An 18847-nucleotide genomic window follows, 5' to 3' on the forward strand; every position below is an offset into this window, starting at 1 on the left:
TAAGTGCCCATCAGTAGATGAATGGATTAGAAAACTGTGATACACCTACACGATGGAATATTATGCTGCTGTAAAAAAAGAAAGGAACTCTTACCCATTTGCCAACAGCATGGATGGAACTGGAGAGCATTATGCTAAGTGAAACAAGCCCAGTCAATGAAGGAAAAATCCCACCATGATCTCACTCATTCATGGATAATAAAGACCATTACAAACTTTTGAAACAATAATAGATACAGAGGCAGAGCTGCCTCGAACTGATTGTCAAACTGCAGTGGGAAGGCCAGGGAGGGTTGGGGGGCAGGAGGGAGGGGAGTAAGAGATCAACCGAAGGACTTGTATGCATCCATATAAGCATAACTAATGGACATAAGACACTGGGGGGTAAGGGAGGGCAGGGGATTGTCAAGGGCGGGGGGAAAAAAAGGACACATATGTAATACCCTTTGTAATACTTTTAGCAAAAAAAAAAAAATTAAAAAAAAAAGAAACATCAATGATGAGAGAATCATTGACTGGCTGCCTCCTGCACGCCCCACACTGGGGATCAAGCCCGCAACCCGGGCATATGCCCTGACCGGGAATCAAACCTCGACCTCCTGGTTCATAGGTTGATGCTCAACCACTGAGCCACACTGGCTGGGCGGGAGAAGCATTTTTTATTGAATCCTTCTATTAACTGTTAGAATATATATATATCCCTTTATAAGTTGACAAAATCTAGTTAAAAATAAGCAAATAAAAATTTCAAATCCCCCCTCTCTTAATCCTCCATACTATGGTTAATAGGCAGTCTGTGTAATTTTTCCTGGGAGGCTGTTTAGTCTCTCATATAAACAGATTCCTGGCGGGTCCCAACCCAATATACTCCTGACTCGAACTCTGTTTAGACAGAGTTGAACCCAACTATATTTATTCCCTACAATTCCCATATGAACCCTGGAATCCACCAAATGGAAACATACCCCAAACAGCCCTGTGTTTTCTTGCAATGTCTTTTTCATGACCCTTACTTTACCTAAACTTCTTACAACTTCTACCTCCTCAAATCCTACCTTTTAATGCGAAGGTCCAAGGTTCCTCTTCCAGGAATCCTTTATTGAGCACCATAGAAGGAACTCTCTCATCCTGCCCTAAACTCCTAAGTGCTTTAAGTCACTTTCCTGGCACTTACAATGGCCATTTTCAGTTCTCACTGCACTCTCGTGCAGGTGTATATTCCACATCTGTTAAGATCTACTTCATTTGGGTCTCGAAGACTCTCCCCAGGGAAAGGGAGAGTATATTTCTCTGCTACTTTAGGGTTTGAGTTAAAGCCTAAGCCTCCTAAATCTTGATGTGTGTATGTTGGGGGGCGGGGGGTGGGATCTCTCTGGTTTCATGATGGCTACCCACATTTCCTTAGATTGGAAAACTGGGAAGGAAAAGTAGAAATAAATGAATCTCCTCTACCTTGGAAATTAGTTCTTTCAACAGATTGCGTTAGCACTTGAAATCACTGCCTTAACTACTAAAATTGATTAAATTAGCAGCTCTGTATTTTGCCAAGATTTTTATAGGATCCCCACCCCCATTCTCAACAAATTAAAACTTGGCTTGGAGGGGAGTATAGTAGACTGGAGACATTTCTCCTCCTGTCGCTGGATGCTGGTGTAGCAAGCTTTTGACAGTTTTTAAAAAGAAAAAGTTAATTCTTGATTACTACTCCTTATGGTGTCTTATATCAGGACCGCAGTATGGGTGAATGGGAGGAAAACTGATGTAACATTGAAGAGTTTAATAAATATTTGTAATTTGGGTTTTTTAAGTCATTGATTCACAGAAGGCTATTATTATAAGAAGTAGAATTATTTTATTTCAAAGGTAATGCTAGGTCTTTGATAATATGTTAATGAATTGAATAAAATATTCCATTATATAAATGTCAGACCTAGAGCAAACTTACAGCTTTAAAACAACATTTAAAAAATGTATTTTCATTGATTTCAGAGAGGAAGAGAGAGAGAGAGACATCAATGACGAGAGAGAATCATTGATCAGCTGCCTTCAGCACGCCCCATACTGGGGATCAAGCCCGCAACCCAGGCATATGCCCTGATCGGGAATTGAACCGTGACTTGGTTCATAGGTCGACACTCAACCACTGAGCCTTGCCGGCTGGGCTAAAAGAACATTTTTAATTTGTCATGAAATATAATAACTGCTAGCAATCATATTTACTGTCCAAAAAAGATAAAACTCCAAAGTCTAGAAAAAAATGTAATGTTCAGCTTAAATAATGCAAGAGGGAGTGATAAAATGATGAAGAAATATGTTTTATGATTTCAAAGTAATATAATTTCGACTTCCAGTTCAAATGAAACACATATTTTTACTAAACCCTGTACTCACATCAGCTTTCAAAGTATGCATTTTTGCTTGTGTTATAATTGGAAGTGAAAATAGGACACAAAAGTATATATATATCCTATATATAGGATGATCACAGCAATGTGTTTTTTTTAAACTGTGCATGACTAAAAGCCCAAAGGAAATGCACTGATGTATTATTAACAGTTATCTTTTGGATTGGGGCTACAAACATGATTTTTTAATTTCTTTCTTGTTTTTGACATTTTCAAAATCTTCTATAATGAGGATATATTTATTTTATATTGACCAAATGAATGAAAAGCTATTTTTTAAAGTAAGCATTTATTTCCCACACTGTCATTGTGTTTATTAAGTTGAATATTTCCTTTCTTTATGCTCCTCATGATTGTTTGGGAAAGTGGTATGAGCAAAAATTAAATGCTGAGATGAGCTCCATTCAGTGTTACCAGGAAGCAGGTATCAGAACACAGATGAACACACTTCGGCCTTCAAAATAATCAAGACACTGGATAGTCATAATTTCAGTTTAACCCTCCTCCCTTTGTGACTAGATTGTTTTGCCATGGAACTGTCCCCTGGAGAGTTCAGGTGTGTAAATGCTCAGATCTTGCTCCATTTGACAACTGCTTTCCTTCACCACCTTTTAGTATACATAATGATTTCAATGTAGGAATATCGTGGTGTAAAGTGGTAGGGAAATATAAGGTGCTAAAATAAGGTAAAGCAATATAGTTAAAAGGCTGTGGAGTTGCCTGTTGATTGCTGAGGGTTTCTGCAGATTTTATCTACAGACTCAGCGAATTGTGCTGATGAGTAAGGCAATAGAATCTGAACAACCAGGATCAAAAGGAGAAAAGATGTCTTTGATCATCTATTTGACTGAAAGTAATAGTCACAATTTAGTTGAGTATTTTATAGGTGCCAAACGCATCCAAAAGAACTCTTTTTCATCTACATTTAATGTAGCCATTGGCATTGATTTGTACAAAAGTGTGTTCAAAAGTCTTTAGAAAAACAGGTATGCATTTGTCTGGTTACCTCCATATTGGAGTGCCAAAGAAAAATGTCAGGTGTGAAATCATGAATCCGATAGATGTTGCCAAGGTAGAAAGATTCATGAATGAGTTACTTTCAAGTAGAATCAAGGATGGGGAATGTCCGGCCCATAGGCCATATAAGGCCCGTGAAATCATTTGGTCTGGCCCTGCCAAGGCATTAGGGGTAAGTTCATTAAATGTGCTAATCACATTTAGTAGCTTGCAGTACCAGCTCTCCATAAGTTATATATTCAGGTTGAAAATAATATTTGAAGGGATAGAATTGGCATTAACAATTTGGAAAATTGGTAATTCTTTTCCAATAATGATTAGCACTTTAAGTTTGAATAAAGAAAAAGATTTTATTTCTGTGTGTAACTGCTTTTCCTTGTTGACTTGCTTAATTAGATCTGTTCCATTTACATAAGAACATAAATATTTTAGAGTAAACCCAATTTAATAAATGAACAAACTTATTAAGATGTAATTACTTTTCTAAGTTCTGTGTTTTAAAAGTCATAATTAGGCTACGGATTACAAAGTATTCTACATGGAGCCTTTAGGGAGGTTTGGCTTATCTTTCTGTAATTTTATTTGGTTTAAAGCTAAACACGCATTAATATGGAATGAAAGGCTTATAATTGGAGTAATTTCATATTGATAAAGCAAAGTTTTATTAAAAACATATGTAGAATTACTATTTACGATGGAGAAATGGAGAATAAAAGCATCCCAAGGAGGAATTTCTGGTTTGGCTTCATGTTTCCCCACACATAAACACTTGTATATATTATTTATGAATATAAGTGAGTATGGATAGTATGGATATAAGTAGAAAAATACAAAAGTGTGCCTAAATCAGCTTCAGGATAATGATTATCTTTGGGGAGAGAAAAAAAGAATTGAGAGGTTTGGGCTTTAGTTGTATCTGTAATATTTCACTTTTAAAAAGAGTGAGAAAGAGGGTAGGTTTCTCTTATGTCCTGAATGTTTGAAAGATTTTATTAATTGAAAATTTGAAAGCAAAGAAGAAATAAGCAGCTTAATTCTCTGATTGCTTTTCTAAAGATCCAAGTGTGTATCTCCTGTTGACTTGAGAGCATTGTTAAATAAGGCTTAAAGGGTGCCTAGGGGGTTTATTTCTACAGTCTTAGCATATACTGATAATAACAACAGCTCTAGCTTATTAAGCACATACAGTGTGCCAGGCACTATGTGAAGTGCTTTAAATATGCTCTTTACGGCTATGACAATAACTGTGAAGAAGGTATTTCCTTCATTCATTTCTATTTAACCGATGGCAAGGTGAGCTCTAGTTCCAATCCATTAGTGGTGATAAAATGTGCTAAGTGAAAACTCAGACTTCCAGATGTCAAGTTTAATATCCCAAAGATCATTTCTCATCTAGTGGTTTTCTTTTTCCAGGAGTTATTTTTACATTTTAATATGTTTACTTGAGAAAAATCAGAAAGTATGGGCAGGGAAAAAGAAGGTAAAAAATTGTCTATAATTTCACTATCACCCAGAGAAAATTACTGTTGGTATATTGATAGGTGCCCTTTCATATGTTTTTCCATTCATAAATTTGTATGAACTTTTAAATACTTTAAGACGAAACTATCAAAATTTCTCTATTAGTATTGCTTATGGCAAGGTGCTTATTGCAAGAATAAATTATGAATTTGGCCTTTAATTCATACATGTCTGTGTATTTTTAAAAGCAGAGTCTTAAACCAAAAAAAAAAAGAGAAAACTTCATTAAAGAATCTATACAGCATGTATGAAAAAGAAATTATATAAGCTACTTTTTAAAAAATCCTGGTGTTGCCCTCGCTGGTTTGGCTTGGTGGATAGAGCATCGGCCTGGGGACTGAAGGGTCCCAGGTTCCACTCCGGTCAAGGGCACATGCCCGGGTTGCGGGCTCGGTCCCCAGTGGGGGGCGTGCAGGAGGCAGCCAATCAATGATTCTCTCTCATCATTGATGTTTCTATCTCTCTCTCTCTCTCCCCTTTCCTCTCTGCAATCAATAAAGATATATTTTTTTAAAATCCTGGTGTTTATTACATTGATCTATCTAATACAAAGACCAACTGAACAGTAAATTGTAGAATCAATAAGGAGTATATTACCTGCTGTGGATAGTTTATTTCAAAGGACAGGTGTATCTTCATTTTAAGAAAAATAAAAAAATGGCTATATAAAACATGAAAACCAGTATTTCAAAATTTTACATTTTTATCATGTAGTTATAATCCAAAATGCTCAAAAAAGGAAAGTAAGCCTTGGCTGGTGTGGCTCGGTTGAGCGTCGTCTGTACACTGAAAGATTGCTGGTTCGATTCCCAATCAGAGCACATGCCCAGGATGGGGGCTGGATTCCTGCTGGGGGTGGGGGGTGAGGAGGCAGCCAATCAATGTTTTGTTCTCACATTGATGTTTCTCTCTCTCTCCCTTTCTTTCTAAAAATCAATAAAAATATTTTAAAAGAAAGTAAATGTTAAATTTGAGAAAAGGTACAATGCACATATTATCTTAAAAAATCCATGTAGATATTTTATATTTTTCCAAATATCTTTGCTTGATTCAAGAAATGTGACGTGCAGATTATCATGACATCTTTCTGCTCTTCATTCCTGGAGAACATCACCATGAGCAATTAAACATTCATTAACACATATTTATTGAGTACCCTCATGCACAAAGTATTAATCCTCATCAATTACATAAATTCAAAGTAACAGTGCAGTTTTAGATCACCTGGATATTATTTGTGTTCATAACATGTCATGAACAGGAAACAGTGATTTCTACTATTTTTCCCAATTTTTTATAATGGTAAAACCATAGACCTTGGTATGATGAATCTGGAGAAGAGGAGGCATTTCTTTTTCTCCTTTTTCTCCTCCCAGACAAACCTCATCCCTAGAGGTAGCTACAAGTCTCCTCCTCTCTGGTGTCTTTCCCATCCCATTCTGCTTCCAGGGAAAGATTGAGACATGAAAGTATCCCAGACAGACTAATAATTTGATGCTTCCTCAAAACAGTACACTTAAAATATTTATTCAACATTTTAGGTGGGGTTAGGGAGAAACTAATATTTTTATTATTATATTAAAAAGAGGGTTCACCCACTCCCACTAGCTGAAGTAGAGTCAAGGTTCTGGAAAGAAGAAATCTCATTTTTTCTAATTCTTGTTCTCATTTCTATTTTCTTTTGCAATTTACTGAATCAGACTACTTGGGAGACATACCAAAGAGTTTAAAATTTAGGCTTTGTTCAACAGTTTGAAATTCATTCCAGAAAAAACAGCTTGGCTCTATGCATGATTTGATTTCAGAATTTTAGTTGATTTCATCTGCAGCTGCTCATGGCAAAACTAATCAACTGACATAGGTCAACTCTGGAGAGGAAGTTTTTGTTCTTTAAACGTCCATGTGAAAGCATTGTCTTCTTTGGTAGAAGCAAAAACAAATTATATTCACCAGGAAGGTAAGTTTTGTATAGCCCTAGCTGGTTTGGCTCAGTGGATAGAGCATCGGCCTGCAGACTGAAGGGTCCTGAGTTCAATTCCAGTCAAGGGCACCTGCCAGGATTGAGGGCTCAGTCCCCAGTAGGGGGCATTCAGGAGGCAGTTGATCAATGATTCTCTCTCATCATTAAAGTTTCTATCTCTCCCTCTCCCCTACTCTCTGAAATTAATTGAAAAAAGAGAGCCTCTGTTCTTTTCTTTCTTTTTTTTTTTTAAAAAGAGGTTTTGTACAGAAATCTTAGTTAACTAGCACATTTCTGGTTTTGGTCGCATTCCATATGTATTGGTGTCTGGGACAGGTACCTGGATTTCTCATTCCTTAATACAGCTGTGTCCCTCAGATAAACAGAACTGTGCTCTTGCTGGCCTTCCATAGCCCTCTATTAGAGATAATATTGTAATTGTTTTTGCGTGTTTGTCCTCTACTAAACTATGTGGTTGGTAGTAGGTAAGAGACCATATTGTCTTCATGATTCCAAGTGGGCCCTCGAAAAATGAATGAATAGCCCTGACCAGTATGGTTCAGTTTGTTGGGTATCATCCCCTGCACCAAAAGGTTGTTGGTTCCATTCTTTATTTTTAAATATATTTTATTGATTTTTTTTTTTTTTACAGAGAGGAAGGGAGAGGGATAGAGAGCTAGAAACATCAATGAGAGAGAAACATCGATCAGCTGCCTCCTGCACACTCCCTACTGGGGATGTGCCTGCAACCAAGGTACATGCCCTTGACCAGAATCGAACCTGGGACCCTTCAGTCCACAGGCCGACACTCTATTCACTGAGCCAAACCGGTGAGGGCTGTTGGTTCCATTCTTGGTCAGGGCACATGCAGGCTTGCAGGCTCAATCTCTGGTAGGGGACATGTAGGAGGCAGCCGGAGGTAGCCGGTTGATATTACCCTCTTACATTGACGTTTCTCTCTCTCTCTCCCTCTCCGTTCCTCTCTCTCTAAAAATCAATAAAAATACTAAAAATAAAAATAAAAACACGAATGAGCCCTAGCCAGTTTAGCTCAGTGGATAGAGCCTTGGGCTTCGGACTAAAGGGTCCCGGGTTCGATTCCAGTCAAGGGCACGTGCCCTTAGGCTCAATCCCCAGTAGGGGGCGTGCAGGAGGCAGCCAATCAATGATTCTCTCTCATCATTGATGTTTCTATCTTTCTCTCCCTTTCCCTTCCTCATAAAAAATAAAAAATGAATGAATAAATGTCGTGGGCAGCTAGGAAAGATCAACCGGCACTAGGCTGGTATGTGGGATATTAATGATGAATATGAAATCTCACTGGGAAAAGCTTTCTATATGAAGGTCAGAACCCCTGAACAATCTTTTTTTTTTTTTTTTAAATATATTTTTATTGATTTTCCGCAGAGAGGAAGGGAGAGAGACAGAGAGCCAGAAACATCGATGAGAGAGAAACATCGATCAGCCGCCTCCCGCACACCCCCCACTGGGGACGCGCCCGCAACCCAGGCACATGCCCTTGACCGGAATCGAACCCGGGACCCTCCAGTCCACAGGCCGATGCTCCATCCACTGAGCCAAACCGGCTTTGGCAATCTTTTTTTTTAATATTTTTTTTATTGATTTTTTACAGAGAGGAAGGGAGAGAGATAGAGAGTTAGAAACATCGATGAGAGAGAAACATCGATCAGCCGCCTCCTGCACATCCCCCACTGGGGATGTGCCCGCAACCCAGGTACATGCCCTTGACCGGAATCGAACCTGGGACCTTTCAGTCCGCAGGCCGACACTCTATCCACTGAGCCAAACCGGTTTCGGCACCCCTGAACAATCTTAAGTTGCCAGAAATTCAAAGAATTTTGTCACACATTGGCTGCTTTTTGTGCATAGTCCACACCAAGCACTCACCATCTCTAATTTGATACAAAGCAGAAAAAACTGTAATCCAGGTACTGACTCAGAATCTTTACACATATTTCTTATTGAATAACAGCCCTATCTGGTAGGTATTATTAGCCTCTATTTTATAGGTTAATAACTACATTCATAAAGGCTAAAAAAGTCCATGATCACTGAGCTAGGAAGAGGTGGAACTGACCTTTGAATTCACCTCTGCTGTCCTCTTTCACCATATCTCCTGTTATAGTTACGCATTATATATCTCACTACGGAGCTATAAGGATCAAGGGATACTCAAGCATTATATTAATTTGAATTTTCATCTGATATTCAAGGAATCAGAAACCAATGCTCCCCAGCCTCAGCCCTGAAATTGAAATACAGTAATATAAAAATGTATCTTGATTTCTCCCCAAGGAATCTGCCTCTCTTATCCACATAGTGAGCATTAACAATTAATGGGAAGTGCTTTCCGATCCATATAACATCGTTCTTAATATTTATGATGCCCACGAAACACACAAACATCTGTTCTTAGAGTTATAGCTATTAAAGCATACTTAAGTGCCACGCTCTTTCTCATATAGACAAGTCAAATCTTTAAGCAGTTGCCTCTCTGGAGATATCTAAATAGCAAGGATTCCAAGAAGATAGGAGGAAATGTATTTAGAACTCGCACCATTCTAAAGTTCTAATTTTAGAATCAACATATCTTGAGGAATATTAGTTCATTTTATTGTGACCAATAGCACATGGTAATTTAGAATAGGATAAAGTTATGCTTAAATGGTTGACATGATCTTTCATATTGGGGATGACTGCAACACACCCATTAAGCTAAAGTTAATAAAGAAATAAAATTAGAAAAGTCTCAAAAGTTCTTTTTTTTTTTTTAAAAAAAAATATATTTTATTGATTTTTTATAGAGAGGGAGGGAGAGGGATAGAGAGTTAGAAATATCGATGAGCCGAAACCGGTTTGGCTCAGTGGATAGAGCGTCGGCCTGCGGACTGAAAGGTCCCGGGTTCAACTCCGGTCAAGGGCATGTACCTGGGTTGCGGGCACATCCCCAGGAGGAGATGTGCAGGAGGCAGCTGATCGATGTTCCTCTTTCATCGATGTTTCTAACTCTCTATCCCTCTCCCTTCCTCTCTGTAAAAAATCAATAAAATATATTTAAAAAAAAAAAAGAAATATCGATGAGAGAGAAGCATGGATCAGCTGCCTCCTGCACATCCCCTACTGGGGGTGTGCGCGCAACCAAGGTACATGCCCTTGACCGGAATAGAACCTGGGACCCTGCAGTCCCCAGGCCGACGCTCTATCCAGTGAGCCAAACCAGCCAGGCTCAAAAGTTCTTTTGATGAATGAGATCATCCATCAGCAGCAAAGACAGATCTAAGACATCTGCTGTTAAAGTAAGACTGAAGAAGATTTGGGCACACCCCAAACCTAATCAAGGTGGCCTGTGAGTACCCTCAGAGAGCAGGCATACTTGAGGTAATTACTAAGAAAAAAGTCTTTTACTCTGTTTCTAAAGAGAATATGTTCATGGAAGAGAGTGGTCAACTTGATTCTCTGATAGTAGAGTTGAGTCAGTAGAGCCAGTACCTTCACCAGAACTTCCTGACTGTATGAGCTAATCTCTGTGTATACTAACACATTTTAGTTTAGCAAAGCTGAGTATCAGACCTTAATCGTCAATCATATACAAACAAGTACTGCCACCTAGTCTTTTCCAGCTGACACTTCTTCAGATTACAACAAATACAAGATTAACATAACAGGCACAGCAACAACAATAATGGCAACTAACAATTGTTGAGCACTTATCAAATGTCAGGTATACTTCTAAAGCTTTTCATATGAATTACCCATTTAGTCTTCACAGCAACCCCATGAAGTAAAAGAAAAGGCTGATGCACATAGAGGTTCTGTAATATGTGCTAGGCTGTATGCTAATGAGTGGTGGAACCTACATTCTAACCTTGGTAGGGTGTTGGCATTCTTATCCACTCCTGGAGGGTGGGAGACAAGGGGAAACAGTATAATTATATTTAAATCAGATGTTCAAGCAGGGGTTCTTTTGGTTGCAATATACAAAACTGCACTCAAACTATTTCAAATAAAATGTTGGGTGAGGTTCACCCTAAGTCACAGAAGGTATTGCATTTACTCTGTTATAACCCCATGTTATAATGATCTGTTCATATGTTCATTATAATTATACCACTTAACACCAATAACTTCATGATTTTGTTTTCTCTTATTTATTACTATATTCTTGGTGCAAAGAAAAGTGTCTGACAAATGATAGGTGCTGAAGAAATATTTGTTCAAGAAAAAAGTAGGATTGGGGACACTGGACAGGGACAGGGGTATTAGTAGATTACTTTAATTATAAAAAAACAACAAAAAAACAAGGGCAGCTGAAACCTGACTCTTGGCCTCTTGCCTTCCTCCCTGAACAATATGAGCTTCAGCACCCACACCAGCTTTTCCACCAACTACCAGACCCTGGGCTCCTGCAGTCTCGCAGCAACCGGGCTGGCCTGCCAGCAAAGCAGCCAGCATCAAATACAAGTGCTGGGGGTTTGGGCTCCCGGATCTCCATGTCCCACTCCACCAGCGTGCAGAGCGAGTGGGAATCCGGGGGCCTAGCCACAGGAATGGACAGGGTCTGGTGGGCATAACAGGCATCATACGAGTGGGAATCCGGGGGCCTAGCCACAGGAATGGACAGGGGTCTGGTGGGCATAACAGGCATCATACTATTGCATCATACTATTGTTGAGAAGAGCGAGAAGGAGACTATGCAATGCCTGAGTGACTGCCTGGCCTCCTGCCTGGCTAGGGTGAGGAGCCTGGAGGCTAACAATTGGAGATTGGAGAGCAATATCTGGGAACACCTGGAGAAGATGTGGGCAGTTCTGTGGACAATGCCCACATCGTTCAGCCTGTCTCGCTGCTGATGACTTCAGAGACAAATATGAGAGGGAGCTGGCCATGAACCAGTTTGTGGAGAGTGACAATAGGCTCTGAAAAGTTGCTGATGACGCCAGTATCACTCAACTGCAGCTGGAGACAGAGATCGAGGCTCTCAAGGAGCAGCTGCTCTTCATGAAGAAGAACCAGGAGGAGGAAGTAAATGGTCTACAAAGCCAGATTGCCAACTCTGGGTTGACCACAGAGTTGGATGCCTCAAATCTCAGCACCTCAGGGTATCCAGGCCCATATGATGAGCTGGCTCAGAGGAACTGAAAGGAGCTGGACAAGTACTGGTCCCAGCAAACTGGTCCCACAGTGGTCACCTCACAGACCACTGAGATGGGAGCTGCTGTGATGACACTCATGGAGCTGAGACGTATGGTTCAATCCTAAGGGATCGACCTTGACTTGATGAGAAATCTAAAGGCCAGTTTGGAGAGCAGCCTGTGCAAGGTGGAGACGTGCTGTGCCATGAAGATGGAATAGCTCCACGGGATCTTGCAGCACCTAGAGTCAGAGCTGGCCCAGACCCGGGCAGAGAGGCAGCACCCAACAATAGTATGAGGCCCTGCTGGAAGAAGGGGAGGACTTTGATTTTAGTGACACCCTGGACAATGGCGACTCCATGCAATCCATCCAAAATACTGCCACCCGGAGGATTGTGGACAGCAAAGTGGTGTCTGAAGTCAATGACATCAAAGTTCTGAGATGTTAAGGCAGCAAAACCAGGGGACCCCTTGAGGGGCAGGAGGCCAATAAAAAATTCAGAGATCACCCTGGCTGGTTTGGCTCAGTAGATAGAGCGTTGGCCTGGGGACCAAAGGGACCCAGGTTCGATTATGGTCAAGGGCACATGCTTGGGTTGCAGGCTCGATCCTCAGTGTGGGGCATTCAGGAAGCAGCCAATCAATCATTCTCTCTCATTATTGAGGTTTCTATCTCTCTCTCTCCCTCTCCCTTCCTCTCTAAAATCAATTAAAAAAAAATTAGAGATCATTGAGCAAGAGGGGAAAAAAAGCAAGAAACAGATTTCATGGGAACTGAAAATCCAGGAACAGAGCTCATTCCCCTATTCTGCATTCTACCCATGATATCTTGCTTCTGCACTTTTTTGCATAAATATTCCATCTTTCTTTTTTTTCAGTCTTCTTTGCTTACAGCTTCTGCTTCTCATAATTTTGGCTTTTGTGAAACTTTGGGTAGCCTTGGTGCTGACTCTAGTTCACCTTCTAGTTCTGGAGCTCATCATTACCTACAGACTCGGTGCCTACTAACTCAGGTTTTCAGGAGAAAGATTCTGACTGGTTCATCTTCGGTTAAGAGTTCTCCAGTTGTCCAATAAGCTGTGGCTGGAGGGTTACTTGACAAAAACGGCTGTGTAGGCTTGCTCTTTTGTCAAGGAGGCAGCTTTCACAGAGAGGATTTTGGAGTGGGTATGCACCCCCAAAATAGGTCTCCTCCGATGTCAAGCTGATGTTTCTCTCCTTTTGAAATCTAGACAGTTTTTTAAAGCCACCATGTATATTCTAAAATAGAAAATTTATAGTCATACATTTTCTGTATTTTAACAGGGAATTTTTATGGACTGCCTTTTTTCCAGTTGCTTGCAATTTCAATTTGTTCTTTGATTGCTTAAAACACAGACATCTTTTCTTTCTTGCCATGCAATGGAATGTTCTGTTTTGATATGGTATGTGGTAAGTCATAGTGTTTGCATTTTCATTATTATATCAAGAAGTCAATCTGTTCCACTCTTTTTAACTAGTGTAGTTAAAGGTTTTTGATGGATTCTTGTGATAATTGCATTATGATTTTCACCCTTTTATGTTTTGGACTACATAATTTCTGGGGTGTTAGGAGAAGTGCCTGAAATTTTACTTGTGATTATTGATTTAATATTGATGCTGAAGAGCCTTCAATTGCCCTTAATTTACAAATGAATTCCAAAAGATCACTTGTAAGTCAGTTGTTTGAAACTGAAATGCATTCGCCTAGTGATCCATGAGAGCTTATTTAACATATAATATATTCACTCAGTATTCCATTAAGAGCCACTATTTGACTGGCACCATGTTAAACAACTGTGTTTACAACATGAACAAAACAGAGTTAGTCCCTGTCTATGGGAGGAACACAAATAGGCAAACAATTACAATAGTGATAGCTGATCCTGCCGTGTACATAGTAGGTTCTCCAAAAATTTTCATAGGATGCATGACTCAGTAGGTTAAAAGTGAATAATTCACACTTATTATTTCATTTCATCTTCACACTTCTCTGAGGACTTAACCGTTTAAAATATCGAATCCTAACTAAACTGGTTAGTAATTCCACAAAGAAAGACAAATTTACAGTGGATATATTTTAAAACTTTGTATTGATGTATAAAATTTAGACAGAGATGTATGCATATATCAAGTCCAACTCACAAGCAATACACCTGATCAAGAAACAAACTTTACCAGGATCCCAGAGCTCTCCTCATGCGTTTCACTGTCACTACACCCTCAAGGTAAAGAATATTATTTATAAATTAAAATAAGTTGGCTAGCCGTCATTTAATAATGTATTAGAGAAGAAGAAAGATATTTAACTCCTAAGTTGTTCATTTAGGATACCTGTGTTACCAGGCTTGTTTATTTGGTCAGTTATGATTAGATCCAGCTGTACATAAATGAAAATTCAAAATAACAAATGGCTTCAGTAAGGCCTTTTATTTCTCTTTGATACAAAAGAAGTTTAGAAAGAGATACCCAGGGCTGATTTGGCAGCTCCATAGTTATCATATATCCAGTTTCCTTCTACTTTATAGGTCAACCTTTCTAGGGCATAGCTAGTAATGGTCCTAGATGGCTGTTGAAAGTATCCGTCACCTGCACATTCCAGACAGGAAAAAGAAGGAAAGCCAAAAGGACTTTAAGACCTGCAGGCTGATTAAGTTCACTTCTAAGGAGTCTGTCCCCAAGTCCCTCACATCATTTCTGCTTTTATCTATTTGTCCAGAATTTAGTCATGAGGCCATCTGGTTTTTAAGAGAAGCTAATCTTTTAGCTCAATACAATAATGCTCCCAATAATATAGGAGTTCTGTTAGTAAGGAAGAAGGAGAGAACATATTTGGGGTAAGCTACTAGTAGTATCTGCTATAGTTATGTTGATTTTCATTATAATTGCTTACTGTATATCACATTGTCTAATGAAAATTTTCGTCCTAGGAAGGGAGGAAAATGGAAATTTAGCTGTCATGTATAAGAAACTGAGAAATGGGAGTTCAAAGAAAGGTGTCGTGCATAAGAAAGTGAAAGATGAGAGTTCAAGAGAAGTTCATTTACTATACAAAGTGATCTATCCAGATTCAATTTCTTGCTGTAGGCCAAGGAACCAATCAGCAAACCTCTCTTAAGCCCAGGAATCTCACTGCTAGATTGTAGCAGCTACACCTCCCCTCTAATTACAGCAAATCATGCCGGAAAATTTCTCAAAAAAGTTGTGTGTTGCCTGGCTAGAGTGGTTCAGTGGTTGAGCGTTGACCTATGAACCAGGAGATCATGGTTCAATTCCTGGTCACGGCACATGCCCAGATGGCAGGCTCCATCCCCAGTAGGTGGCATGCAGGAGGCAGCTGATCAATGATTCTCTCTCATCATTGATGTTTCTATCCCTCTCCCTCCCTCTCTGGAAAAAAAAAGCCGTGTGTGTGTGTGTGTGTGTGTGTGTGTGTGTTTTAGGAATTGGCTAAGAAAATTCAGACGGATAGTATTAAGTCCTCACAGGTATGTTTTTCTTCTTTCAAGATTAGTATTTTGAAATCAGCAAATGGGTAAATGTTATACTAGAACCTGGCTTATTATATGGATTTATATCTAGAACAAGTTAGCTCTTGCTTCCCACAAGAAAAACTACTTACATAAAAAGGCTAATGCACCATGATTATAAAGCAGATGCTACTGTTGTCTCCCCTTTTCACTATGTTATTAATGTTGGGCTCAGTTCCAAGAAGAACCCTCCCTAAGGCTGGTGAAACTGGGAGCAAGTTGTTCTTTAAGACCGTCTTGCCTGTCATTTTGAACAGGTGGAAATCGTTAGAGTGAGCATCCAGGGCAGTCTATATCAGTAGAGCTAAGAATGTAAACATCAAATTCTGAACTTGAAAACCAAAATAGTTATTGTATGAAAGAAACTTGATAGAAGCTTTTTTGGATTTGACAATTCTAAAGATTTACATGACATTACCAATATTGAATGGAAGCTATAACAACACCTTGGATAGTTAATTAATAACGATACCAAGTTATTTTTCTGGAATTTGTTATATTTGTGTACTTGTAAACTTTTTAAGATGAATAATTAGTTGTGATGTCCCATTCTGAATAAAAATTCAAGGTTGCACCTAATTTATTTATTTTGTATTCTTTTTGTAATGAATTTCCCTCCCAATTGTATAAACTTTAGGTCTCATAAAAGCTGCTTCTACCCACTACCCCAAATCCTGGAGATAGAGTAGGGGACCTCTGAGTTAGCTGAGTTTAAATTTCCACCATGTGCCAGATATTGTCTGTTGGTATTCAAAACCTTCCCTATTCTTGTAAGCTCTTCCCGATATTGCAGGAGCAGGAAGCCTAGCAACTACTCCTGGCAAACTCCCCTGTTAATAGCCTTAGTTAGATTCAGTCAATGAGAGGCATTCAAGTGAGATTTGGAAGGTAGAAGAGAAGCAGAAGCCATTATTGTTTCTCCAACATCGAGGGAACATGGGACTCAGCAGACAGCAAGATGAAGTATTGCAGTGGCTTCTGGCTGTCCCCTTGAAGTCCCTCTGCCTTGGCCATGCAGGCAGCTGAGATAGCTTTTAAATTTTCTGCAACTTCTTATTTCCTCAGATTATTGGTGGTTTTCCCTGGCCTTTGCTTCCCTAGCCTTTTCCAAAGAGTTATATAAGCATCTTATTCCCTATATTAAATCCCCTCCTGCCTGAAACACCTACAGTGGTTTCTGTTTTCTTACTCCATCCTGATTGATCCACCCAATGGAATGGAAGCTTATAATAGAAACTAAGTATTATAGGAAAATAAACTTACATTCATTCCCTGCACACGTGAATTTGGTTGAGATGCATACATACTCACTTTGCCACAATGTGCTGAATCATTGCTGTTTAATTAATAGCAATGCCTCCTCCTCTGTCTCCCCTCGATGCCATTCTGATTCATGGAGTTGATCTAATTTAATCCTGAAGTCCACATAGCCCCCAACACAGTGGGGCTCAGGCAATTTGCCAGTTTCCATATCCTAGGTATAACTGTATTTCAGAATGAACAAAATTTTGGTTCATACTTGCTGTCATGTCCTTTCCATGTTATTCCTTACCCTTGGCCTCTGCCCATTGCCAAGTCTGGTGCCACAATGTTTCCATATTATTTCATTTCTTCTCTTCTGTCCCAACTCTCCCACTGCTGTTATTAATCCAATTCCACATTCTACTAAACAACTCCTAGGAGTTTACAGAGTATTTTTTTAAAATATATTTTTATTGCCCTGACCAGTTTGGCTCAGTGGATAGAGCGTCGGCCTGCTGACTGAAGGGTCCCAGGTTCGATTCCGGTCAAGGGCATGTACCTTGGTTGCGGGCACATCCCCAGTGGGGGGCGTGCAGGAGGCAGCTGATCAATGTTTCTCTCTCATTGATGTTTCTGACTCTCTATCCCTCTCCCTTCCTCTCTGTAAAAAATCAATAAAATATATTTAAATATATATATATTTTTTTATTGATTCAGAGACGGGGAGAGAGAGATAGAAACATCAATGATGAGAGAGAATCACTGATCGGCTCCCTCCTGCACGCCCCACACCAGAGGCTGAGCCTACAACCCAGGCATGTGCCCTGACCGGGAATCGAACCCTGGACCCTTCAGTCCACAATCCGATGCTCTATCCACTGAGCCAAACCACCTAGGGCTTACAGAGTATTTTGAGACACTATATGTAATTTCAATCCTGATGTTGCTACAATGTTAATTACAAAGTTTACACCCTTTAAGGGACTCTTACAAAAGATATAATTAGATAGTGAGACTATAATCCAAAGACTTACAACCTGACTGGACTCTTGTATACCAGGTTAATTTAAAGCATGCCCACTTGGCTATTAGTGAGCTGTTCTTAATGGAAAAAAGTTGTATGAGTTGATTTATTATATATAGGGCAAGATCTAAGCTGTCACTGCTTTGTACCTAAATTTGATTTCTAAAAGGTATCCAGGTGAAAGAATCACTTCTTAGATGAAAGAAAAATTCCAAAAAAGAATGCATATGATAGGGTCATAAATACTTGTTAGCCTGAGGCAGGCAAAGTTTGTGTAGTACTCTTTTTGAATATTTATTAATTCTAGGAATGGTTTAAATTAGGACTTTTATTCAAAGCCCCAAAGACATTATGTTTTCAGCAAAGCTAATAATCCTTATAATGCTAACTGACTTATGTATGTTTTTCTTCTTATCTTGTTTGAGAGAAGGAAATCATAAAGCTAAGCATCTGGTTTTAGTATTAGGCTTCAAAGAAAGAGATACCACCTATATTGCAGAGAACTGGTATATTGAAGTCCTTTTACTCTTTTCATTTATCACTGAAATCTAGTTGTACATTGTAATCTGTGGATCACCCAAATAAGAATGGGCAGCCTTCTGTAAAGGATGCTTCTATTTGGTATGCTCGTTGAGCCCTGAAATCTTGTTTGCAACTCAGATTGAACCCAATTGGTTCAGGTTCCTTTTTTAACAAAAGGATTCTTAACTCCATGACATCAGTAAGATATCAAAAAGATTAGCTGAAAGTCAGTGGGTCCATGCAATGGAATGAATTATATATATTACCAGATAGTTCAGCATAAATATATTTATTAGGACTCTTGATGAAGATAACAGAAACCAACTTGAAGTAGCTTGAAGCTAAAGAGGGAATTTACTGTATAGGTAAAGGGTTATTATCTCAGGCTGGGAGGCAGCCGGGTTTCAGGAAGAAAATAGCATAGAATACAGGAGAATTGTATGATCTGGTTCTCT

General features: G+C 39.3%; 1 pseudogene; it reads left to right on the plus strand.

The window, feature by feature from the left end:
* The first annotated feature begins 11535 nt into the window (after positions 1-11535).
* LOC102418572 lies at positions 11536-12534 on the plus strand (annotated as a pseudogene).
* The last annotated feature ends 6313 nt before the right edge of the window (positions 12535-18847 follow it).

The sequence above is a fragment of the Myotis lucifugus genome, unplaced genomic scaffold, assembly GCF_000147115.1.
Source record: "Myotis lucifugus unplaced genomic scaffold, Myoluc2.0 scaffold_99, whole genome shotgun sequence".
Classification (NCBI taxonomy): domain Eukaryota; kingdom Metazoa; phylum Chordata; class Mammalia; order Chiroptera; family Vespertilionidae; genus Myotis; species Myotis lucifugus.